The sequence below is a fragment of the Mauremys mutica genome, chromosome 3 (assembly GCF_020497125.1).
Source record: "Mauremys mutica isolate MM-2020 ecotype Southern chromosome 3, ASM2049712v1, whole genome shotgun sequence".
Classification (NCBI taxonomy): Eukaryota; Metazoa; Chordata; order Testudines; family Geoemydidae; genus Mauremys; species Mauremys mutica.
Genome location: NC_059074.1, coordinates 70,225,267 through 70,249,642, shown reverse-complemented (window position 1 = coordinate 70,249,642; position 24,376 = coordinate 70,225,267). Strand labels below are relative to the sequence as shown.

General features: G+C 40.1%; 1 protein-coding gene across 3 annotated transcripts in view; it reads left to right on the top strand.

Moving 5' to 3' along the window:
• The window catches only part of BACH2 (BTB domain and CNC homolog 2), a 252,433-nt gene that overhangs the window by 142,087 nt on the left and 85,970 nt on the right, over positions 1-24,376 (top strand). Inside the window, exons 3-4 of one of the 3 annotated variants that reach the window (XM_045011413.1) lie at positions 1,400-1,549; positions 5,233-5,384. The exons of 1 other annotated variant lie outside the window; for it this stretch is intronic. The gene's annotated coding sequence lies outside the window, so the exon portion shown is untranslated. The remainder of the gene's footprint in view (positions 1-1,399; positions 1,550-5,232; positions 5,385-24,376) is intronic. One more of the 3 variants, XM_045011414.1, reaches the window with a different exon arrangement.

The following is a 24,376-nucleotide window of genomic DNA, read 5'->3' as shown; positions in this document are numbered from 1 at the left end:
TGCTACCAATGGTGAATGATAGGAACATGCCCCCAAACCTCTTATTATCCTGTTGAGGTCCCCTTCAATCCAGTAGCAAGTCTTGTGGATTTTCGCTTGTATGCCCTCCACAACTTTATTCATGCAGTTGTATGTATGGGCAGATGGGATGGAGACAGTTGAAGTCTCCAGTTGTAGAACACAAGATGAGGATTTGGAGAAAAGCTAGTCGCTTTTTCAAATTTCTAATTATGATGAGCTTTCTAAATTTGAAATTTCAAAGTTAGATTTTTTTTTAAGTGAATTGTCCCTCCCCCCTGTTTTTTCAGCCCATTCTACTTCAGAGATAACTCCCCTTTCAGAGTCAATTCACATCTCCTTTATGGGTAAATCCTGCTTACTCCACTGTGGAGCACAGTGTGGGGTGGGGCTTGGGGAGGCAGCAAGCTATGTTCACTCTACCCACCACAGGACCCAGCTCCACGAGGATTCCCTGCACACAGCTGTGCATCTGCTTACGTGTGGCAATGATCAACCTTTACATGTACCTATCTGCCATTCTTATCCCCACCTAATGGAGGAGCCAATGATATAGTGGCTACCCTAGCTATAAAGTTGGTGTAGTGGCTTATGGGAACGATTCCTTCTTCCTCCCATCTTAATTGTTTGGCTTGGTCTCTAAGGCCAAGATATGGGCTGTAGTTCTTGTTCATTTCACTCAGTGTGTCCATCTGTGTTCTCAGAAAGCAATGCTGCATTGGTCTACATTCCATTCACATTCATAAAGATCAAAATCTGTAGAAATGAGTAAGCCCCATGCTCATCAGTGAAAGTTTTCTATTTCCACTGGCCAAGTGGATTTGTCAAAGCCTCTCCTATAAAATCACTTTTTATTGCATAGTACAGATTATTATTATTATTATTTTATTTTTGGCCATACTCCTTGATCAACCTTAACATTTAGTGTCTCAGATGAAAAGGAATAAATTAATAATTGAACTTTCCCTTCCTGAAGCCTTCTAAAATAATGGTTAAACAAAGGAACAAACTTCAGACAGCAGTTTAAAAATCCCTGATGAAATCCAAGCTAAATTTTGGCAAACTTCAATATTAAAAATTATGTAAATCCTCTATGATCTGCATATTATAAAGATTATTTTTAAAATGCCCCTGCATGTGTGATATGCACAGCTCTCTCATTAGATATAAAACTGATCTCTCAGCAGAATCACAGAAGATGGCAATATAGGTCACTTTATACTTTGTGCTTATAATGACAGAGGAAAAAATTATGTTGATTTTGCAAATGGCCTTACTCCCATCACCAAGATTACAGAAAACAAAGTAATAATTTGCCAAAAGTAACATCTAATGTAAATTTGATGTCTGAATTTTAATGATTGTCTTCATTTTGTTTTAGGTTTATATCAGCTGAGCTGCCAGAAATTTGCCTCATAAAGCTTTGGTGGTCCACATCTTAATGGATTGCTGTAGCCTCTTAATTTCTCCAATCATCCAGTTCCCAGCATCGTGAGAAGATTAGCCAGCACAGAAAATAGAAAAATTACATGTAAGTCTTGATTCAAACTCCTCTTCCATAAAAAAGTGTAAAAAGAATGAAAATGTTTCAGACAAAAAAGCAAATAAGTACCATCTTTTAAATGTCATAAAACATTAGGTTGTGAATAGATGGGTATGAAGTTCTATGACTGGCTTTGTAAACTGAACTGTGACGGTAATTTCTGCTTCCATCGTTGACCTTTGCAAAAAGTGCTTTAAAATAGCTTAAATATTTGTCTAAAAAGTGTGCCTAGGTTTTTGCCACTTCAGGATAACTTCATTTGTGTGTGTGTTTTAATTGTTCTTATCTCAGTGTTTCAGTCCTGCATATACATGCTCTCCCAAAACATACTTGAACTGCTCCTCAGAGGCTGGTTCAGATGGAGTCTTTGCATGGTAATATTGTGGGTGTTCCCTAGCTTCTGCATGGTGGAACCACAGTTCTCCCTCCCATGCTGTGCTCTCCCTCTTTCTTGCCTTCTGTTCTCATTGTTTTATTGGAGGGTGCTAACACAGTACCTTTATAGCTTACGCCTCTTCTTATCTCTATTACAGCTACCTCTTCTCCTCACTTACTCCGCCCCTTCCATGTGAGGATCTCACTGGGGCACAGACTAGTTAAGTGGCTTGCCAAAGATTAGGTTTTTCTATAGTATCTAACACAGGAGATAATACAAGAAGTCAGTCTCAGAATTGGGCAGGAATAGAACCCAGGAGCCCTGAATCCCAGTCCCGCCTCTAATTGCTGGACCATACTCCCTCCCCTGCTGCATGCTCGTGATGTAACAGTGGTAGAAGTTGTACATTAGCAATGAGCGTGCACACAGAGAATATAATTGTGTTATTTACTGTTGATTGCTGTAGATGGTGTAATGAGGTGGACAAACCCCCACTGGATCTGGTCAAGAAGGGATCAGTGTTCTGCCCTGGAGATAGGGGCTGAAACTCTACAAGGAAGGCTCCCCAAGTGGAGGAAGTGGGCTGTGGAGTGCTGTTGCCCTGACCCAGGAGGCAGCATATAAAGTGTGGGCAGAGTGGTCCCAAGGGTGGAACCCTAGGAGCAGCCATGCTTGGGAGAAGGCTGGAGTTGAACTTTATCCTGTTAATTTCTTTGTTGATCAAACCAAGCGCCGGGTAGGGGTGTGCATTTTGTTTTTGGCTAGTACGTGGGCTGTGCTTTAGTGCAGTTTGAGGAAAGGCACACACCCGCCCATAGAGACAAATTTGTACATCTGATCTTTGTATTTTTTACCAATGCCCCACATCAGTTATGCATTAGAATCTTGTATCAATGAACAAAAAGGGGAAATGAAGAACTATAATGGCTAATAAAATACATTGTCCACTTTAGTAATCAACTGAAGACATTTTGGGGTCTTTTGTACCTGTTAAGATGCTCCCTGCTTTTGCTTATCCTCATTTTTGGGAGCAACAATGCAGCTCCTTTTGATAAGGCTGGATCCTGCATTGCTTATGATCCACACTCCTCTCTATACAAACATGTGACAACTAGCAGCTGGTCAAATAACTCTACCAGAAAAACCTTAAGGGAATCCATGGAATGAAAACTCATTCTGGCCTAAGGTCTGGGACTTGCTGTAGTCTGTATAAGGACATCTGCCATCCTCGCTACTCGAGTCCCCATCAGGAGACTTTAAATCTTATTCTGTTCTTGGCAGTATTCATGCTGTTATGGCATTGAATGTTTCAACATACTAGGTATAAAGTAAGCTAAAGACACAGGTATGGATTTTACCATAATCATGGGGGAGACGGGGGTATCTGGAAAAAATCAAAGTAAAAGAAGGTCCATTTATTTCTCCTAAGAGGCCAAGAGTATAGTATAGTCTTAATAAAAACAGGCTATCATAGGAGTCATTGGAACCAGGAAAAACTGAAACTTAACCTACTTATGTAGGTGAAAAGCGTAAATACAGCTGAATACTTTCCTGTGGCTCCACTCTTAAAAAACTATCCATTGTCAAAAGAACATTTTCACATATGCAACTATTATTGTAAAAAAGAGAAGTGTGGGAAGTGAATTGGTGTGTAGAGAGACACATAATACGTGTTTGTCAGTATATCCCAAGATCTAGAAGGAGAGCGGTTGGTCAAAATAAATGATTGTACAAAAAAAATCACAGAATTAGGAAAATGAAAGATGATGCTGGCTGGCTGAAAGAGATGGTAAATAGAGCTTTGGTAAGTCAGAATTCTAGCCCAGGCTGGTAGTGAGTGAAAGTCATCATCATCAGAGAAGTGCTGAGTGGCCTGTGTGACATGAGGTGGTGACTTTTGTTCATTTTCTAGTGGATGCAAACTACTTACAGACTTTTGCAATTCTGTCATGAGTCTCGCAATATTTGGTGTTTTTCATAAAGCGCCCATACCTGGAGTCATGTGACTGTGAGCGTCTCAGCTTTCTTTTTTTCTTTTTTTTAAGTACATTTCTAGCCCTTATGGCTGCAGAAATAAAAGCTTGGAAACTTGCACACTGGAGGCTTAAAAGCCACAAGGCAAACAGAAAGAATGCAGATTTTGTTATTTCTAAATTTCTCATGACTTTTGGGGCCTTCCTCATGATTGTTGAATGCTCAATTCTGCAAATCTATGATGGAGAAACTAACTTAAATATGACACCTTAAGTGACAGATTTAAAAGAGCAGTCAGGAGCTGAATGGACATAACTGAAAAACTTTTTCATCCCCTGGTCATAGCTGAGGTACACAGGAATGTTTATCACGCTGCTGCCTGTTCCATGGTTAATCAGTATTCTCCATTCTGACAGTGTAGCAGTGTTGGAGCACTAACTTAACTTGAAAAATGGGACATGGATTTGAAAAATGTTGTAAAATCCTTTTATATTTTTTTCTTGCCAACAATGTGCTCATGACCATGCAAAACTTGGAAGAAGACACAGGCCCTGTCCCAAGGAGTATGGCTAATTGCAATGTCATAAAGCAGCTGGTTACTGGCTTAGGCCAAACCTGCATCTGGATCCACACTAGTAAAATTTGATGCAGAGTCAAAGCTTTAGTTAATTCATTAATGTTACACCATCATTCACAAACCTACATGCAGTGATGGAGTAGGGAGTTTGGGAAGGGCTGTTTTCATCCCTAAACAGCTCATACTTTGTTGCATTGTGCTATCTGATGGCACAAAACAAATGTGTAACATAAAAGGGCTTTGATCAGATGCTACTGGAATTGCAATGATAGGATTTGGCTACACAGCTGTCCTGTTGACATCACCATGGAACTATGCTGCATTCTGAACTGCAATTTAAATGCTAAGTTTACATTTTTTTTGTTTTGATTTTTCATTATTTCTTTTTAAAAGAAGCAAAAATAAGATACCAATCAATGGCATTCTGAGGAATAATGGACTGCCTGAATTTATACTACTTATGCAAATTCTTGTCTTGACAGTTCAGTAAGCCTCTTAAAGGGTTTGAGCTAAACAAAATCAAACAGAAACTTATTTCTATAATATAAGGTAATAATTGTTCTCTTAAATAAAATATTTTTAATCTAATTTTTAGGTTTCTAAAACCTGCCCATCAGCAATCTGTGGGCAGATGTAAATTAATTTTAAAATGTGAAGTGCGCCATTTGATGACTAAATGTCTGTCACACACCTACCATCACCCAAACAATGAGAAAACAGATAGGCTTTATTGTCTGTCTACAGGTCAAAAAACACATGCTTCGTTGGACCAACAGGGAAATCAAATTTCCAAAGGTGACAACTCAACCATTGGAACACCTGGGTGGTAGACATTCATATCCCCTCTGTACTGTTACCAAGAGCAGCCCAGCTGATCTCAACTGTCATGATAGTAGGTAAGAAGAGATGTGGTCTTTGTGCCACTGAGCATCCGGGACCAGATTCTAATTTCAGATGTGCAACATATGCCATGAAATATTTCATGGGGAAAAAATCCTCTCCTTGAGTGCTTGTATTTTACATGACTGTAGAACTATTATATTCATATCAGGCCAGGGCATTTAAAGTGTGTGGAGGAGAGATGAGGGGTAGGCATAGATTTGAAGCCCTTGTCCCCAACCTGATCATCCTCTTCCCCTCTCAGGCACCATTCTCTTCCAGAAGCCCTTGCCTCCCCGCCCCCTCCTTACTTTACCTCTCCCTGGTGGTAAGTCTCACTTTTGGGTGACGAGTTTGGCTGTTTCCCAGTGCTAAGAGGAGGTGCTCCAGTTTTGGCAGCTGGCAGGTGAGGGAAACCCGGGTGTCAGCCATGGTGCGCTCCTAGCCATAATGTGTGTGGACACTAGATACAAGATCACTGCTCATGAATGCAGCAAAAAAACCTGGGCAAATTGCATCTCTTGACCAGCAACCAGCAAGAGAGTAGAAAAACCATCCAAGCCGGTCAAAAATCAGCCAGGTGGCAACGCTGTTTTCCACCTACATGCTTAAAAGTGGTCAGGCCATGGACTGGGTGGGCCTCCCTCAGGAGCGGCTCCAGGCACCAGCACACCAAGCGTGTGCGGGGGGCAGCCTGCAGGTCGCCGTGAGGGCGGCAGTCAGGCTGCCTTCGGCGGCACGCCTGCGGGAGGTCCACCAGTCCCGCGGTTTCGGCGGCAATTTGGTGGCGGGTACGCTGAAGGTACAGGACTAACAGACCTCCCGCAGGCATACCGCCGAATCCGCGTTACCAGCGGATCTCCCACAAGCATGCAGCCAAAAGCCTCCTGACTGCCGTCCTTGGGGCGGCAAAATACATAGAGCCTCCCTCCCCAAATTCTCCCTCCCAGCTCCACAGCCTATGCGTCAGGCTTACTTCTTCAAAAGTGCACATCTGACTTGCATGTAAGTAACACTCAGGGTACGTCTACACTTACCTGCCGGTTCGACGCGGAGAGTTCGACTTTTTGGAGTTCGAACTATCACGTCTGATCTAGACGCGATAGTTCGAACTCCGGAAGCACCGCGGTCGACTCCGGTACTCCACCTCGGCAGAAGGAGTTGGCGGAGTCGACGGGGGAGCCGCGGAGTTCGACCCCGCCGCGTGTGGATGGGTGAGTTGTTCGAATTAGGGTACTTCGAATTCAGCTACGCTATTCACGTAGCTGAATTTGCGTACCCTAATTCGAACCCCCTTCTTAGTGTAGACCAGGCCTCAGTGTATGAATGCGAGCTAGGGGTTTGTGCACTTACATAGCTGTGCATACATGTAACCCCAATTGGGGCACACATATCAGGTGTTGTCCATGCACAGATCAGGCACATACGCAAGCGTGCACTTCTGAAAATTTGGGCTTTAATATGTGGAGAAGATGGCCACATATTCACGCACACTTACTTTCACGTGAATGGGCAGTCTTGTCTGAAGGAGAGTACTGTACTCTCTCTCTCTGTGTTTTATCTGAACACCTTCCACATAAAATCATTAGGAAAGTTCCTGGTGGGTTCCATGGAGTCTCTGGTATTTCTACCTTTTTGGGGTCAAAACTCTGCTGGGGGCGGGGGTAAGGTTTATTTATTTATTTATTTGTTTGTTTGTTTGTTAGATTTTTATTAACTTCCTTTCTGGGGGTGGGGATGGTCTGGTAGAGGATTAAGGTTAGAAGCAGTTGTCAGTATTGAGAGCCTTTCTTAAGGTAGAAGGGCTTTTCCCACTGCTTTTCCCTACAGCTTGTCTGTTACACAGCAGTGATACAGGAACCAGCATGCCACTAACTGGCTAGTCTGATAAAGCTGGAAATATTGGCTATACATTTGTTTTTGTTATTTTGAAAAATTAAATAAATTTGATGCAAATATGTCTTATGTCATAATATAATCTGGAAAATATTAAGTGTATACCCACCAGGCAGCACTTATACATTAAAGTATAAAGTACACATGCATCCATGTGTGAGAACATCTTCTAAAATAGGATGTGGAGGGAGTGAACCAAAAGCCCCTGGTACAATGCTGGTTGGAACAGCTTGAAAATGTGGCAGGATAGTTGGAAGAAACAGCCATCTCCCTTTTCATTTGATGACTGTTAAAAGTAGTACTATGGAGCCATTACATTCAGTCAAATACCGTTTACACTCTTTCTAGAGAAAGAACAGGAGTACTTGTGGCACCTTAAAGACTAACAAATTTATTTTAGCATGAGCTTTCGTGAGCTGCAGCTCACTTCTTCGGATGCATAGAATGGAACACACAGACAGGGGATATTTATACATACAGAGAGCATACCACCAGCAACCGCACACCATACAACATAAACACTAACCCAGGAACCTATCCTTGCAACAAAGCCCGATGCCAGCTCTGTCCACATATCCATTCAAGTGACACCATCATAGGACCTAATCACATCAGACACGCCATCAGGGGCTCGTACACCTGCACATCTACCAACGTGATATATGCCATCATGTGCCAGCAATGCCCCTCTGCCATGTACATTGGCCAAACCGGACAGTCTCTACGCAAAAGAATAAATGGACACAAATCTGACATCAGGAATCATAACATTCAAAAACCAGTGGGAGAACACTTCAACCTCTCTAACCACTCAGTGACAGACTTGAAGGTGGCAATTTTGCAACAAAAAAACTTCAAAAACAGACTCCAAAGAGAAACTGCTGAACTTGAATTAATATGCAAACTAGATACTATTAACTGTGGCCTAAACAAAGACTGGGAATGGTTGGGTCATTACACCAATTGAATCTATTTCCCTATGTTAAGTTCTCCTCACACCTTCTATGGGCCATCTTAATTATCACTTCAAAAAGTTTTTTTTCCTCCTGCTGACGATAGCTCATCTCAATTGATTAGACTCTGCCTGTTGGTATGCATACTTCCACCTTTTCATGTTCTCTGTATGTATAAATATCCCCTGTCTGTGTGTTCCATTCTATGCATCCGAAGAAGTGAGCTGCAGCTCACGAAAGCTCATGCTAAAATAAATTTGTTAGTCTTTAAGGTGCCACAAGTACTCCTGTTCTTTTTGCGGATACAGACTAACACAGCTGCTACTCTGAACTCTTTCTAGAGGTAATTGCTAGGCTTGAGAAGAGCTGTGTTCCGTATGATATGATACAACACGCCAAAATTGAATTATTCTGACACCTCTTCCCTGTCTGCCATTAATTAATGTTTGTGTCTCGCTTCCGAGGTGTGAAGTGCTGCATACGTGTGAAGTATTATTGATTTATTTACTTTCTATTCACGTGACGATGTTGTGACGAAGTTTTTCTTCTTAGTGTTGCAGGTGGCAGTCTGTGTGTCAGCCTGCCTGAGTCAGAGCTCTCACTTCAGCCCTGATAAAGCTTCACTTTACCACAGGGACTCTGATAACTAGCATTTCCCCATAGGTGGGACAGTACCTTTGGCAGCTCTCCCGTGTCCCACAGAGTATCATACCTGCCAGGGTTTGTCATTCATTTTAAGAAAATACTGAAAGACGGTGACAGTGAAATCAACTTTCTCTAACCTAAACCAGTAAAAACTAAAATACATCTCACCACATAAAAGTTTTGTTTTCACTGCTGCTGAAATCCATCCCTCCCTTTTTGCAGCACAGTGTACAGTCATCCAGTGCCCGACTTGGGGGTGGTGTGGTTGAGACTCAGTGGCGTATGACCCACTTTTGATAATACTTAGATACCTGTGCTTTTACAACACATATCAGAAGTTCCTACGACATAAAAACACCAGAAAAGCATGTATCTGATTTCAACAGTATTGTGTAAACTGCGGTATGTTCAGAGCAGCTGTCTGTGCATTAGGTTCCATGTTAATTACTAGAAGATGACAGGCAGTTTTGTGCAGTATGTTGTTAATGAGAAATCTTAGGTAGTCACATTTTCTGGAGTTGATGCTTTGTGTCTTAATATTATTTTGTTGAAATAATGGTTGCTAGCCTACTTGCATGTGTTTCCTGTTATGATTTGCAAAGAGTTCGGGCCAGAATATTGTAATTGATGCTTTAGTAGCCATAATACTTTGCATTTTCAAGAAGTGAGGTAGTTAATGAAAACAAACTGTCAGCTTTCATTCCCACATCCCCAAACCTCCTTTACTGATTCTCTTCTGCAGTCTGCTCTGAGTGGGCTTTTTTATTTTATTTAATTTTATTTTTAAACGGATTGAATCAGTCAGTTTGGGTTAGTCCTGTGCAGGTTTTCACGTGATAATTATGCTCATACTTGTATCAGTTCAAAATGTGTGCAGGGTAAACAGAAAAATGTCAGGTATGGAGAAAGAATGGTGAATGGAACCAGTGTACTGCTAAGTTATGATTTGTGCCATGTATGAAATTACAAAGTAATTTGCTAAGCAAGTTTAAGTAAAGTGGAATTTTTTAAGCATGATGAAATCATCCTTGACAGCAGGCGCTCTCGTTCTTCTAATACTACTATTATGAGTATAAAGGGATTTTTTTTTTAAATTACCACTTTCTGAAGTAAAATAATCAGGATAATTTCCCACTGATAAGCCCATCAGTAACCCCTTTATAAATCACTGGTTTGAAAAAGCTAGTACAGGAAGTGTGCCTTTGTTATCCGATTGCATCCTTATTACTGACTTTAAAATTGGTCAGTGGTTAGCCATCCTAAATTTGAGACCTGTTTGCCAGACAGTGAATCAGATCAAAGAATGGAAGATGCGCTGAATGCATGAAAACCCCATTTATGTCCTATTGCAGTTTATCTACATTATAATCTGTGTCCTCGCTGTTAAAATAGCACAATGAAACCATAAATATAAACTGGAAAAATATGCAATAGATTTTTAGCTACTTTGCATCCCTTGTTAAGATGAGCCATCAGTACTGGGTTTTTTGCATTTGTATACTTGCGCTGTAGGTGTTGGAAGTGTGGGTGGCCAAGAAAAAGCAGTGGTTACAATAAGATTTTCCATTTATTGCCCTTTGTGTACAACTAAAAATAAGACTCAGACGATTCAGAATCTGTAGAGCAAGCAGAATCATTCCATTAGCTCTGATGACTGGCTTGCATGCAGCTTTGCCTCTGTCTGGTAAGTTCTACATTTGAGTACTTGTAAATGTGTCTTTGTTGAAATAAGAGAGAGACAGACAAGTTACTTACACTGTTAGTCTTCATGTAATATTCTATCAGCATTTTCTCATTCTAAAAAGCAAAGTATGACTGATAAGAGATGGAGATGAAAGGATTTTGGAAGCAGAATTGTCCCTGTATCTGAAAAAAGCAGCTGTGAAGCACTCACGGATTTTTAAAATCAGCCATCCAAAACCACAATTGTATAACTTGAACTGCTGATCTATAACTTAATCTTTTTTATATAAATGCTCTTTGCCAGCCTTCTGAACACCAAATAAAGGAATGCTTAATGTTGACCATTGGCATGTAAAACTCTTTTGTTTCCACTATAAGGTGATAGCATGGGTAACTGCTGGCTTGGTAGCCTTTCCAGGTAGCCACAGCTGGTAAAGGGTCTGCTAAATTAATTAAAATGTACCTTTATTGAGCTGCTAAATCTACTGTGGCCACATTAATTAATAGCATGTCAGCTTGTGGCCAAGAAAAACACAAAAGAGAAATGTCGGCATTTACAGGGAAATTCATAACTTTATGGTCTCTTCTCTGGTGCTGTCCCTGTTTCACTCATTAAGTAGCTGTGGCATTTCCAAAGAATGAGTGTGTCTGTGCATTTTTAGCTTTTCAGTTTGATGTGATTCTTGAAATGGGTGAGTAAAGATGCTCCTGAATGTTTGCCTCTTTATGAAGCCAGGTTCTCCTTCAGAGCCTTTTCTCACTTAAGAAGCTATGTAACTCCAAGAAGTATAGAGGAAGTGGTATAGTGCAAGCACTTAAAGCCACACACAGTTGTTCCATGGATTATTGATGCTGTCTGGTGTGTGTGTGGGGGGGAGGGTTATTATGCAATATTAAATCCCATTAAATTAGCTCACCCTTCTCTTAGGAGCAGAACTGTGTTGTGTGTCATTATTACTCTACGCTTACCTCCTCATCTCTGCCTTTTTATTTAAATGCATATTTCTGTTTTAGCATCTGTACACATCCATTGTAGTACCGGCTGATATACAGTACAAAAGGCAAGAGAGTTGATGCAATAATCAAGGTTTTAAATACTTCAGGTGGGAATGGGCAAAACTTCAGGAGTAATTAGCTTCTGTGGTGGTGGTGTTTTCTGCAGGGAATTACGTTACATCTGTTATAATTATCTACGTGTCTTAATCCTGTAGGTGACCAGAAGCTGACAAGCAGGGGAACATTTGTTGTCATTTTTGTTATGGATTCTCCCTATTTGATACAGATGTAGAAATGTTTTCTTTCTGCTGCTAAGCCTGGTATGAATGAGGTCATATCTAATTGCTTTGAAGAAAATGCCAGGAAAGTCTGTATCATATGCTGAGAACTCTCTCACTTGATTCAGTGCTTTCCGATGAGCATGATACAATATTTACTTTTCTGTAGATATTGCTCAGATGATATTTTGAGTAATGGCAGGTAGGATGCATTGTACAAGAGTCAGTAAACACTGTAGTTGTCTTCATTTTTTTTAAATGTGATAATACCGTATTTTCTCCTAGGAAGTAGGAAGGATCCTTTCTAGTTTTACCACTTCCCTGTTTAATCGGCCCACATTTTCTTGTATAGACTGTCCAAACTGAACAGTCGCAGGTGAAGGAGTTGAATTGAAATTACTATCAGAGAATGTAGTAGACTAGTTCTTCTGTTGAAGGTCGGTAACCTGTTAGGATGTACTGTAGGTCATTGACATCCGGAAATCAGCAAGACTCACTTTTAAATCTCCCTTTCCTTCCCATGGCAAACACATCTGCAATCAGGAACTTTTACCAGCAGAATTTTTCATAAATTCATTAAATTTGTGCTTCAGTTCCTGGCATGGCAAGCCAAGCTGAAATGCCCAAGAATGATCTTCTAGCACACACAGATTTACTTACTATAACCACCCCTGCCTTGTTGCACTTGTCATGGACTGGAGCTGCTGTGAAAAGGTGCAAAAGGAGGTGGTGGCAGATCATACTGAGGCTGTGATGCCTCTCCCACACGCTCGTACGGAATGGCAAAGACTTAGAAATGCTACCCAGTGATACAGTATGATCAGACTCCGACTTAACAGTTGATTATTAGCTCACACCTTTTATGTGCTGAAAGTATAGAATTGGCTGGTCATGTGCTCATTATTACATTACTTGAATAATAGAAAACATTAGCAATGGAGATTTACTATAATGATGCATCTCTGCTCTGTTGGTTTCTCGTTTAAAGCATTCAGTTAAGGAATGCTTTAGAGGTTATTGCTAATGGATGAATCTTCAGGAAAATTGGAATTTTCAAATAAGATTGACATTTGGAGGGAGAAATATAAATCTAATGAGAGTATTTCAGTAGAGGTTTGTAATTAGGGATGAATGGAGTAAATTTGTACATGCACTCTACAAAAGGACACAATGGAAGGTGAAATTGCACACTCTGCAGTGAATGAGGGATGAAAGCCAATGTATCAGTGTCATAGCATGACAGTGTAGAGTATAAATGATACTGTCACTGAGTGCTGCAGAAGGTATCAAGGGAATTCCACTCCAGTAAATTACATTACTTAGACAGACCTGAAGGCATTGTGTCTGAATGAGTGCAGGGGAAAAAAGGTTGTCAGCACAAAGCAGAAGATATTACAGAACAACTGGCTGCAGGGTTGGAAATAAGTGGGTTTTTTGAGGTTTATCATGTAAAGCTCTTTAGCTGCTTTTTTTTGTTAATATTTTTAATTTTAATTACAGTTTATTGGTGAGGCAATAACACTTTCCGGATGTTTACTTATACACAGTGCATAAGTGCATAACACGTCTGACTTTCAGAGCTGCTGAGCATCCACAGCTCCCATTAACTTGGGTGGGAATTGTGAGTTCCCCGCACTTCTGAAAGTCTGACCCAAAATTGGTGTGGTGGTCTTTTAAAATGTCATTATTTGAGGGGGGGCCCTCTGGTAGCTCTGGATTCTATGGTTTCAGATGCTAGGAATTGGAATGCCTGAGCTTTTATTTCTCCATTCTAGTTTTTAGGCATTCAGATATTGTGGTGATGAATAGTGCAAGTACCAGGATGGATTATTTTGTGATGGCAGTCAGCAAAAACACTAAGGTTTCATCCACCCAAATGTATACTGTACAGGCTACTTACCTGCTCTAATCTTTTTGCTGAACATAACCCCATGTCCGCACAAACATCTACTAGCTGCTGCTGTTTCATTGCCTTACCTTAGGCTAAGAAAATATACTTCCCAGCTTTCTCCAAAATTGTCTCTTAATGCCATTTCTTGAATAAGTTGACAGAGCTGCTTTAAGATAAGGCCAGCACTTCCTCCAAAGTTTACATGCATCATTTCTGTGGCGCAGAAGTCTACCTGGGTCTTCTAGTAAAATGTTATCTTTGTATTGCTTAATTACATCTTTTCCAGCTGCCTGCTCATTAAAACTCTCATTGAATGTATCTGCTGTAAACAGTAATGTGGGAGTACACTCAGTAACTCCTCTCCAGCATTCTGATGCGCATGTTACCTCTGATGTGAAGCTACCCTCCCAAATAGCAGAACAGTGTCCACACAGCACAACTCAGCTAACAGTTTTCTATTTGTTACTGAAATATATTAGTCATTCTTCACCTGTAATTATGGTTTTAAGCTGTGTAAATATTAGCCAAGTTATTTGGCAAAACTGAACTGCACTATCTGTAAGAACCGAGTCTGAAAGGGAATTACAGAGAAAGGAATAAGCATTTAAGTGTAATAATATACTTTTTAAAATAGCATTAAAACACCCACTGAGTCATTTATAACATGGCACAATTAAGCAGAGGTACGTGCATTACTTAAAACAAATCAAACAACAAACAATTTGTATAATAAATGTGTCAAGCATTATTTGACCAGTTCTAATAATAAGGACCAAATTCATCATTTGCATTCATGTATCCCCCATTGGCTTCTGTGGAGGTTGTATGGCTATGACTGAAAAGCAGAATTCTGCCCTAAAAATTCATCCATAAAAGCACAACATAAAAACCACAGAACATGTCAAAGAAAACGCAATGGAGCATCATTATAAAGAAGGTGTCCTACATGGGACGTGACATCAGTTAAATTAGTAGGTGAAGCTAGTTAACACTTAGCATATTGTAGAGGTGAGAGGGAGTGGGCAAAGCATAACTACATCTAATCTGAATGTTTGTCTCGTTGGAATAACATTTTTTATTTTATGCTAATATGTATTGCTTTGTATCTCTGTATCTGCATGGATAGATGTATACAGTTGTACATGCGGCAGAGGTGCTGGGACTAGATAACGGGGGGTGCTGCAGCACCCCTGGGCTTGAAGTGGTTTCCATTATATACAGTTTGGTTCAATGGCTCTCAGCACTCCCACTATACAAATTGTTCCAGCACCTCTCACATGTGACCTCTGTGTTGTTCTGTATGTCTATAAAAATGTTGTACTTTAACATGCCTCACATATGGTATTTTAGCTCCAGAAAGCTGCCATTTTTGGATACTGTACATATTTATATTTTTGCAGAGCTCCATAAGAAGTAAGCTTCCAAATAAAACATTTTTCTATCATGCAATTTCAATCTCATGAAGTAATCCTTCCACATTTTAAAATGTAGCTTATACCCAACGTAGTCTCTGCATTCTGTTATGCAAAGCAATCCTCATCCTTCATTCTCTCTAAAATCCTTTGTTCCTGCCTCCATAGCTACATATGCTGTGGTGTTTTCCTCTTTCTGGAGCTGATCCTGAAGCCCTTACTCACATGAGCAGTCCCACAGAAGTCCTCAAGGTGAGTAAGGGCTGCGAGATTGGACCCTAAATACCACTGTTGCAGAGGGTGGGGTAGAGAGAGAACTAAAGTGAACACGTGTGCCTTAAGAAGAAAGAGACTAACAAGTATTCCTCTGACTTAAGAAAATGTTCGCTTCCTGAGAGAAATTGAGCATGTTGAATCGTCTTTGGATCTCACGCTAAATTATTTTGGTCTATAAATGGCTCCATACCCTTCCTCCCACTCTTAAAAAGGCTGCTGCTATTATATCTTGTGTAAAGGATTTATAAATAAATATGCCTTGTGGAAGAAACTGTCTAACTAGTTAATCTAACAGTTCAATATTGTAATCTTATTACTAACACTTTTGGTAATGCAGTACCATGAAATTTGCCTTCAGAAACTTGTCTATAAGCTTTGATTTGTTTTTTAAAAAGTCAACCCATAATATTAGTGTTACTCTTACATATATCATTATATGTTGCTAAACTGACGATTGATGTGTAAAAACTGACATTTGCATGAAGTTCCCAAAACTGCAGTAAAAGAAACTTTTTTGTTCTGACTTGGTAAGGAAAAAAATGCAAAATAACACTAGTCCTAACAGCAGAGATGTTCGTATAAAGACATGTTCTGAACAATAAGGTCATTTATTCATGTATGACATAAATATATAGGAATTTAAATTATGAGAAATCTTGTGAAATGCAGTAAAATGCACACCACTGGCATTGTGAAGTTCCCCATCTATAAAGCCCTATTCTCAGGAAAAGCAGCTTTACTTTTGCTTTGAAAATCCATTATCATAAGTCACTCTTTTTAAAACACTTTTCTCACTGCAATATTAAAGTAATTTTATATCCTAAGAGCAGCTCTTTCGTAGGGCAGAATGGGTGGGAGGGCTGTATTTTAATTGTGGTTTATAATGCTTCTCACGACTCCAGCGTCCCCAAAATCAGGAAAACCATCTCACTCTTAGGCTTTTCTCTTCTAAATTATTTTTACTCCCCCACCCCACCAATAAGACCCTTTTTAGAATGTCCATCTGTTTAAATTGCTTATTCTTTCTCCGGACACCCTTTCTGGATTCCGCAAAAAATAGTGTTGGAAGGAGAGGGGGAGATTATTAAAGGCTTAAGTTAAATTTTCTCTTTTTCAGGTTGTAAGGGAGATATTACTACTTCAGGGAGGCAGTGTTATACAGGACAGGGCGTTAACAAGGCATTAACAGTAGATAAAGCATGCCATATAGTGAACAAAATCCCTGGCCTGAGAAGTCCACAACCTAGAGAGTCACAAGCAGGAAAAACAGAGTGTTGAGGCAGTGTGAAACAAACTCAGTGTGTCTCTAGTGGTCACTATAGCTGGATTGCTTAATGGAACAGATGGGTTTTCAGGAGGTTACTTGAAGGAAGAAAGCGAAGGTTCTTAGCACATGGTAGTTGGCAGTCTGTTGAAGCATAAGGCGTAGCACAGAAGGATGCATAAAGTCAAGAGTTACAGAAGAGGACAATGAGAACGGTGTGGAAAAAGGGCAGGGAATAGGGAGTGCCAAGGTAATGTAGGAGGCGGTAAGGCCATAGACATAATCACGGACAGGGCAATGTGTATATAGAAGGTACCTCGGTTCTTTGGAAATAGCGTGGCAGAGCACTGAAAAGATTTTTTGATGTCTTGGACCATTTCTCAAGCACTGATTGCTGTGCTTGTGCTGCAAATGTAAGCCTTCATCATAGTAAGGCTGGGTACTGTAGTTGTCTGGAAGTGATGAAGATCTTTCTCAGAGATGACTGAGATTTAATCTATAATGGTGCTAAAGTATTTGCAAATGCATATGCAGCATCATTACAAAATCTTCATGACCAGAGAAATGTTTCATCCCTATCTCTGTTGACACAAAAGATTGCCTACTGATAATTGCTTTGCTTAAGTGTCTGATTATATGCCAGAAATGAGAGCATTCTATGTTAGGTCATCTTTAATTATGCATGTACCACCTGTCAGCTCTAAATCAGGAGATTAGTTTTCTCTTTAGATTTAGTTTAGGGAAAAGAAGAGATCTTTCAGCTAGAGGAATATACTGTTGTAAACAATATCTATATACTGGAGTTTTAAATGAATCCTCTTGATCCTCCCTGGTCGTTAATAAGCTATTGGTACATCCAAAAATATTTGCAGTGTTGCCTGAGCTAGATGGTGATGATCTTCAGGGAGAGAGGATTTGAGTCCACCTTTTGCATTTCCTAATTTTTCCTTTTCACTATTTCATATGCATAGGGTGGGCAGAGATATGGTGTGAGTAGGAAATGTATTAGTGCACTGGTGATACTGGTTCCATTAATCATTCAATTATAAGCCTCTGCTTTCCAGTTTTATTATTTATTTCACTCCAAGAATGTGGTGCTAAAATAATGCTATAAAGACAGGCCCTGCCTAACAAAGTTTACAATCTAGAAGACTGAAAAATGAGGAGGGGATGCGGGGCTTCGCAGTAGAAGTCACATTTGAAGAAGAACTTGAGTGAAGAGTCAGAAGAGGCCTGGGAGACTGAGATTGGGAGGATGTATGATGTATAAATGGTATGGTGTTACAGTACCTACTTATAACCTTCTCTTTAAAATACTTTGGGGCTGAAACTTTTATAGTTTGTTTCAGGGAAACATAAATTCTCTGGGAAGTTTGAAGGCATTTTTGATTAGCAGGGACTTTGGGTTAGTTAGTTTTGGTAGTTGGTTTTTTATGTTATAGAAATGTAAATAATGAATCTGCCATTTTATGTTCAGTACATACTGAGGTGGGTTCTGGGCAGAAATGGAGAGAAGGTTGGTTGCTCTCTGCTCTTAGTTTCAAATACCAAGGGTTTAGTTACATCATATAGTTTTAAGCAGGTAGAGTTCTCACCCTTCTCAAACACAGTACATCAATGTATCTATAGGATCATAGAGTCGTAGGACTGGAAGAGGGACCTCAAGAGGTCTTCTAGTCCAGTCTTCTGCACTCAAGGCTGGACTAGGTATTATCTAGACCAGGGGTCGGCAACCCCTGGCACGCAGCTCGCCAGGGTAAGCACTCTGGCGGGCCAGGCCAGTTTGTTTACCTGCCGCGTTGGCAGGTTCGGCCGATTGCGGCTCCCACTGGGCGTGGTTCGCCGCTCCAGGCCAATGGGGGTGGCGGGAAGCCGCAGCCAGCACATCCCTCGGCCTGCACCGCCCACAGCCCCCATTGGCCTGGAGCGGCAGACTGCAGCCAGTGGGAGCCGCGATCGGCCAAACCTGCCAACATGACAGGTAAACATACTGGCCCGGCCCGCCAGGGTAAGCACCCTGGCGAGCCGCATGCCAGATGTTGCCGACCCCTGTGCTATGCTATGTCCTTTGTCTCTCATCTGTTTTAAATTATGCGCGTTTTTCAGATTGTCTTATACTGTGAGTTTATACAGTACCTCATATCTTGGCTTGGGCTTCTAGGCTCTACTATATTACAAATAAATAATAAGGCCTCTATTATTCACAGTATGGGTCACCTCTTTTTTTGTCTATTAACAACATGGATACTGGACATGTCTTTTTTCAAAGAACAAAATTGTTCTCCATCATTTGTTCACATACTACTTTATTGTAGGATTGTTCACATATCCTGGACTGTTAGCGATGACTTTTTTTTAATTATGATCATTGACAAATTACATACATTTTGTAAACAGTTACAAGAGAATTAAAGGTATCTCAGATTTTGGGCCTTTCTAATCATAACAGTATCTCTTTAAGAATTGTGATACATTTGTGTTTCTAAGGTTGAAATTAGTATTACATTTTTAGATTGATTCCACCATGAAAAGAAGGGCATAGCTTCTGGAACTAGGTGTGCTGCCACCCCCCATCCCGCATTATATACAGTGTTTGCAGTTTAGTTCAGTGGCTCTCAGCATCCCCACTATACACATTGTTCCAGCACCCCTGAAGAGGGGTAGTCCAGGCTAGTGCTCTAAACAATGGGACTGGGGAAAACTGAGTGCAATTCTTCATTGTGCCGCAGACTTCCTGTGTGACCTTAGGAGAGTCATTCTTTATGCCTCAGTTCCCCATTTGTGAAATGGGGATTTAGTAATTCTTTGCCTCACAGACTGTTATGAGAATTAAGCCATTAAAGTGAGTGAGCTTCTCAGATATTGCAGTGATGGGAGCCATATGAGAACCTCAGATAGACTTTGCAATCTCTCCAGGGCAGGACAGTTGTCAAAAGAGCTTTGTTGAAGCAATGGTAAATAAATACAACCTTCTTGAAAAGTTCAAGTGGGCAATCAGAGCAGGAAAAGTCGTTTCTTTTGCACTATGGTTGCAATGCATTTGTGGAGTGATTTCAAGGAAACCTCTCAGTAACAGGAAACTGTTACTGCAGGCATTCGATGAATAAGCTGTGTAGCTTTGCTTTGTACCTTGTGCCTCATTCAAAAGACTACTTAGTAAATACAAGAACATGTCCATAATTAGTCAGATTTAGTTTCTTTTCCCAATGGTAATGTGTTAGTAATTTGTATCATAAAAAATGGGACAGGAAAGCAGAAATATACTTTTTTCACCTAAACAGGATGGATTGCCAGAGTTTAACTGCATTAATAAAACAAGACATTTGACTTAGTAGTGACACACCCTGAAATGTTCAGTAGCAGATCTGTTTGTTTTAAAAACAACCCCTCTTATTTTTAGGACCGTTGTTCTCATCACAGATACTACCAGCTGGCTCTAATTGGTAACCAAAGAAAATAAATGCCTTTGGAGACATCACTACCTTCTTACCCTTGTTGGTCCATCCATGCAGGGTTGAAGTACACCTGCAGCACAATGTGGGGAAGCATGCAGTGCCTCTGCTATTTCTGTGGATCCTAGAACTTCAGCCTCCAGGATTCTTGATCTCAGTGCAGTATCTTAGGGGAGCAGTGAACATTCTCATGCTTTTATATGCGCGTGGTTGCCAGTTCATACCACATCTCATTTGTCTGAGGTGGTGCATAGTTCTTTAAATGCAGTAGCTTAGTGGGGCAGTGGAAATTCTCCTGTGCAAGTGGTCATAGGTTTGAATTCTGTCTTATCGGTCACACAAGAGGTAAATGCTCTCTGACAACTTCCATAAACACTGCTTGCACTTAAATGTATCATCAGCCAAACCCTCTGTTGCTACAGCATTCTTTTCTCCCTCAAAACTTTGTGCAAATCAGTTAGTTTTTAATTTGTTTTCCCAGCTACTTAGTTTTGTCACATTAGTTGAGTCGCATCCTGTTGTTTCACATGATATATGAGATAATGTGAGTTATATGCCACTCTACTTAGCAAAATGTTAGAATGGCTGTTGGCAGCCTTAGTTTTCTGAAAGAGTAATTAGCAAGTTGAATTACTTATATGGACCTACTAGCCTGAGTCGGCATTTTCTAGCTGTCTGTAAATTAGCAACTAGTACAGGCTTTTCAGAATCTAGCATATGATTAATTAGTTACTACACTAAAAAAAAGAACATTCATAAAAATATGTACAATGAAATTAGGGCTATAGTGTCTCATTTTTTAACTTAGATATCAATTTCTCTGTCAAATACCATAGTTCATGAAGAAGTTAAATAGTTTTTGTGAGGAGGGGGCACTTTTAGTATGGAGAATGTCAAGCTGATACTCTAATAATAAGCATAGTAATAACTTCCTCATGCCTCCATATCCATTAATCCTCATACTGCTGGATATAAGTCACCTTGCAGGAAAATAGAACCATGAAAACATTTTATGTTAGCTGTTCAAATTATGATCCAATACTTTATGCACCTCCTTGTATAGACCAATACATTGCAGTTTTCTTCATACCTTTCTAGTATGCTGGAATTTCAGTCAATCCCTTTAGTCTTCTGTAGCAGGTCATTTAAAAGTGCTGTGCCCCTATGGATTTTGCAAACAAAGGCCTCATGCAATCAAAAAAGACTGAAGCGGCGGCGGAAGAACTGATCGCGATCATGACTTTTTTTTTTTTTCTTTGCTGCTTGGGGCGGCAAAAACCCTGGAGCCAGCCCTGGCCAGGGTTGTGAGGGCAGACAAGGCATGAAAAGAAACCAAGCTGGAGACATTGGTTGGTGCTGAGCAACGTCGGGCCTCGAGGGTGAGATCCTTTGGTTCTGGTTGGCCGTATATTTGGGCTGCTTGACCTTTTTATTTTGAAGCTTATTCTTTTGTGTTCTTCTGTTCCTTCACCTCTTCTCTCTCTGCCTCTGCCTCCCACTTGTCACCCACCATGCTTCCTTTTCTTGTTGGTTTTATCTGTTGCCATTGCCTCCTCACCCGCTTTGTACCTTTCTGCAAAGAATGATCTCTGTTGCATCTTAACTCTCCAGCATGATGCTTTTTTGACCTCCAAAGCCTCCTTTCGCCCACCCATCTCATTTGATGCTACTCTTTCTCCCCCATCTACACTCCTTCTCTTCCTTTTCTTCCTCATCTCTGACAACATTTCTCTCAACATTATCCCCTCACTGTCTGCCTCCCAAGCCCTCCATCACTAGCATCACTCTAAGCAACATTAGTTTTCCCTGCTGCCTACCCTTTACCCCCTCTCTGCTCCCTCCTGCTCCACTCCTAATACACTGGCTGAAGTATGTAATTTATTATCTCCTGATCTGTTCTTTTCTTTCATTGGAAATAGGCTTTCTGTTCTGATTCAGCTTCCATAGCTGCTCTCACCCTCAGCTCTGTCTCCTCTCGCACCTTACACCCTGGCCCCTGGAGGTTACAATGGCAGAATTTGGCTCCTGCTCTCAATCTCCTGTCACATCCAACCTTCCTTTTTCCCTACACCCCTTCTGTTTTGAAATATACTCCAGGCATCTCTTTTCTCTTTCCTTTCACTGTGGCTGTCACCTACTATTTCCCAGATTCCTCATTCTCCTTCCTGTGTCTGGCTTAGAGCTTGGTTCTCCTCCTACCTCTGTCTCTGCTGACTTCAGACTCCATGTTGATGTCCCCTCTGGCTCTGTTCCTTTGCCTTTTCCCTTTTGACGGTCAGCCCTGGACCAACTCTCTATCACATCTTTTTTTTTCCCCTCCTGTCTTTCTCTCCCCTTTATTTTTTGTTACTGAAGACATTTGCAGAAACATTGGCTCATTTTTTTTCAGGTCTTTAATTTCTTTTCTGTTTATTACCCACTTGAAATCATAATGTTTTCACAAGCAGGGGATATTTTTTCACTACTTGTGAGGAATAAACAGAAGGGTAATTCTTATAGGTAATAATGAGAATGTTAACATGTAAATCCCTACAAAAAAAAAAAGGTCCATATCCCCTGCTCGTGTAAAACTGTGTTGCTCTACTGATGGATATGGCCCTATTTCCAGAGACCATAGCTTTCTTATGTCTGAAAAATGTATGCCAGACACTGTGGGCAGCACTGGAAACAAATAGTAATACATATCTCCCAAGTTATTAAAACAAAGGAAAAAGCACAGGTGCATTTCAAGTCAGTATTACTAATAGAATAGAATGCAGTATGTTATGATGATAGTGGAAAAGAATAACGTCATTCAGTACAAATTAGTGAATATCTCCCTTACTTTGCCATTCAGAAAATTTTGTAAAAAAAGTTATGCCTAAGGGTATTTTTAAAAACTATTTATTCCTACTATTAGAATTCTTGAAATAACCATACAGATATGTGGATATGCTGACCTGATCTTGACTTCTGATAAATATGAATTAACTGACTCTGTGTCTACAAAACGTGAATTGTGCTAGTGGCAAAGTCTATATTGAATCTGACTGGAAAACTGTCTTTTCACAAAAATAATATGTTGCATATATGGTAAAGTTTATGGAAAGAAATTGTATTTGTAACGTTTTCTTTGCTTTTGGGGGGGGCGGGGTCTTACGCAACAGTACTATGGGTTTGTTTGGGATGCCATTTTTCATACAAGTGGAGGAAAAAAGCAGATTTTAAATCTTTATACTCCAGACAGCTCTCTCTCTCTCTTTACATTTATACTGAGAGACAAAATTGTTGTTGGTCACCCAAAGTTGCCATCTGGGTTGGTCCCGGTGGCAAGAGAAATGCTCTGGAGCTTTACCATCTGTGGGATGTATTGATTGCCCCTTTATCTGCTGTTTGTATTATATTGTGTAGTTAATAATAATTATGAATATACTTCAATTAGCTTCATCTGAAATCCAAATCAGAGAGCTTCATATCTTCCTCACTTTGCACATAAACATGTAAATCGCTAATGGAACAACAGAGATCTATTTCACCCCAAATTATGTATACTGTAGAATTATGAATCCACTTGTCTCCATGGTCGTAGAGATTGATCCTGGTGGATGTTGAGCTCCCTCAATTTCCATTGAAGTCAGTGGGAGTTGAAGGCACTCAGCGTCTTGCCAAATCAGGTCCATAATGTGCCAGTGTAAGTCAGCACACAGTATAAACCTCACAGCACTTTTTACTGTACAGCCAGTGTGTAATGTATTAGACTTTTGCATATCTTAACAGGAGATCAAAAACTGTTTTTTATTTAGTACCAACCATGTGCTCTGTGTTGAACAATGCATGAAAAATACTGTATTTTTAAACTGTAGGGACATGAATGAGAGTATTTTCCATGGTGTACACATGTGAATTCAGTTTTTAAATACAATTACTATAAGTTGTAAGTAGGGCTGTCAAGCGATTAAAAAATTAATCGTGATTAATTGTGCAATTAATTGCACTGTTAAACAATAATAGAATACCATTTATTTAAATATTTTTGGATGTTTTCTACATTTTCAAATATATGGATTTCAGTTATAACACAGGATACAAAGTGTACGGTGCTCACTTTATATTTATTTTTATTACAAATATTTGCACTGTAAAAAACAAAAGAAATAGTATTTTTCAGTTCACCTAATACAAGTATTGTAGTGCAATCTCTTTATCATGAAAGTTGAACTTACAAATGTAGAATTATGTACAAAAAAAACTGTATTCAAAAGTAAAACAATGTAAAACTTTAGA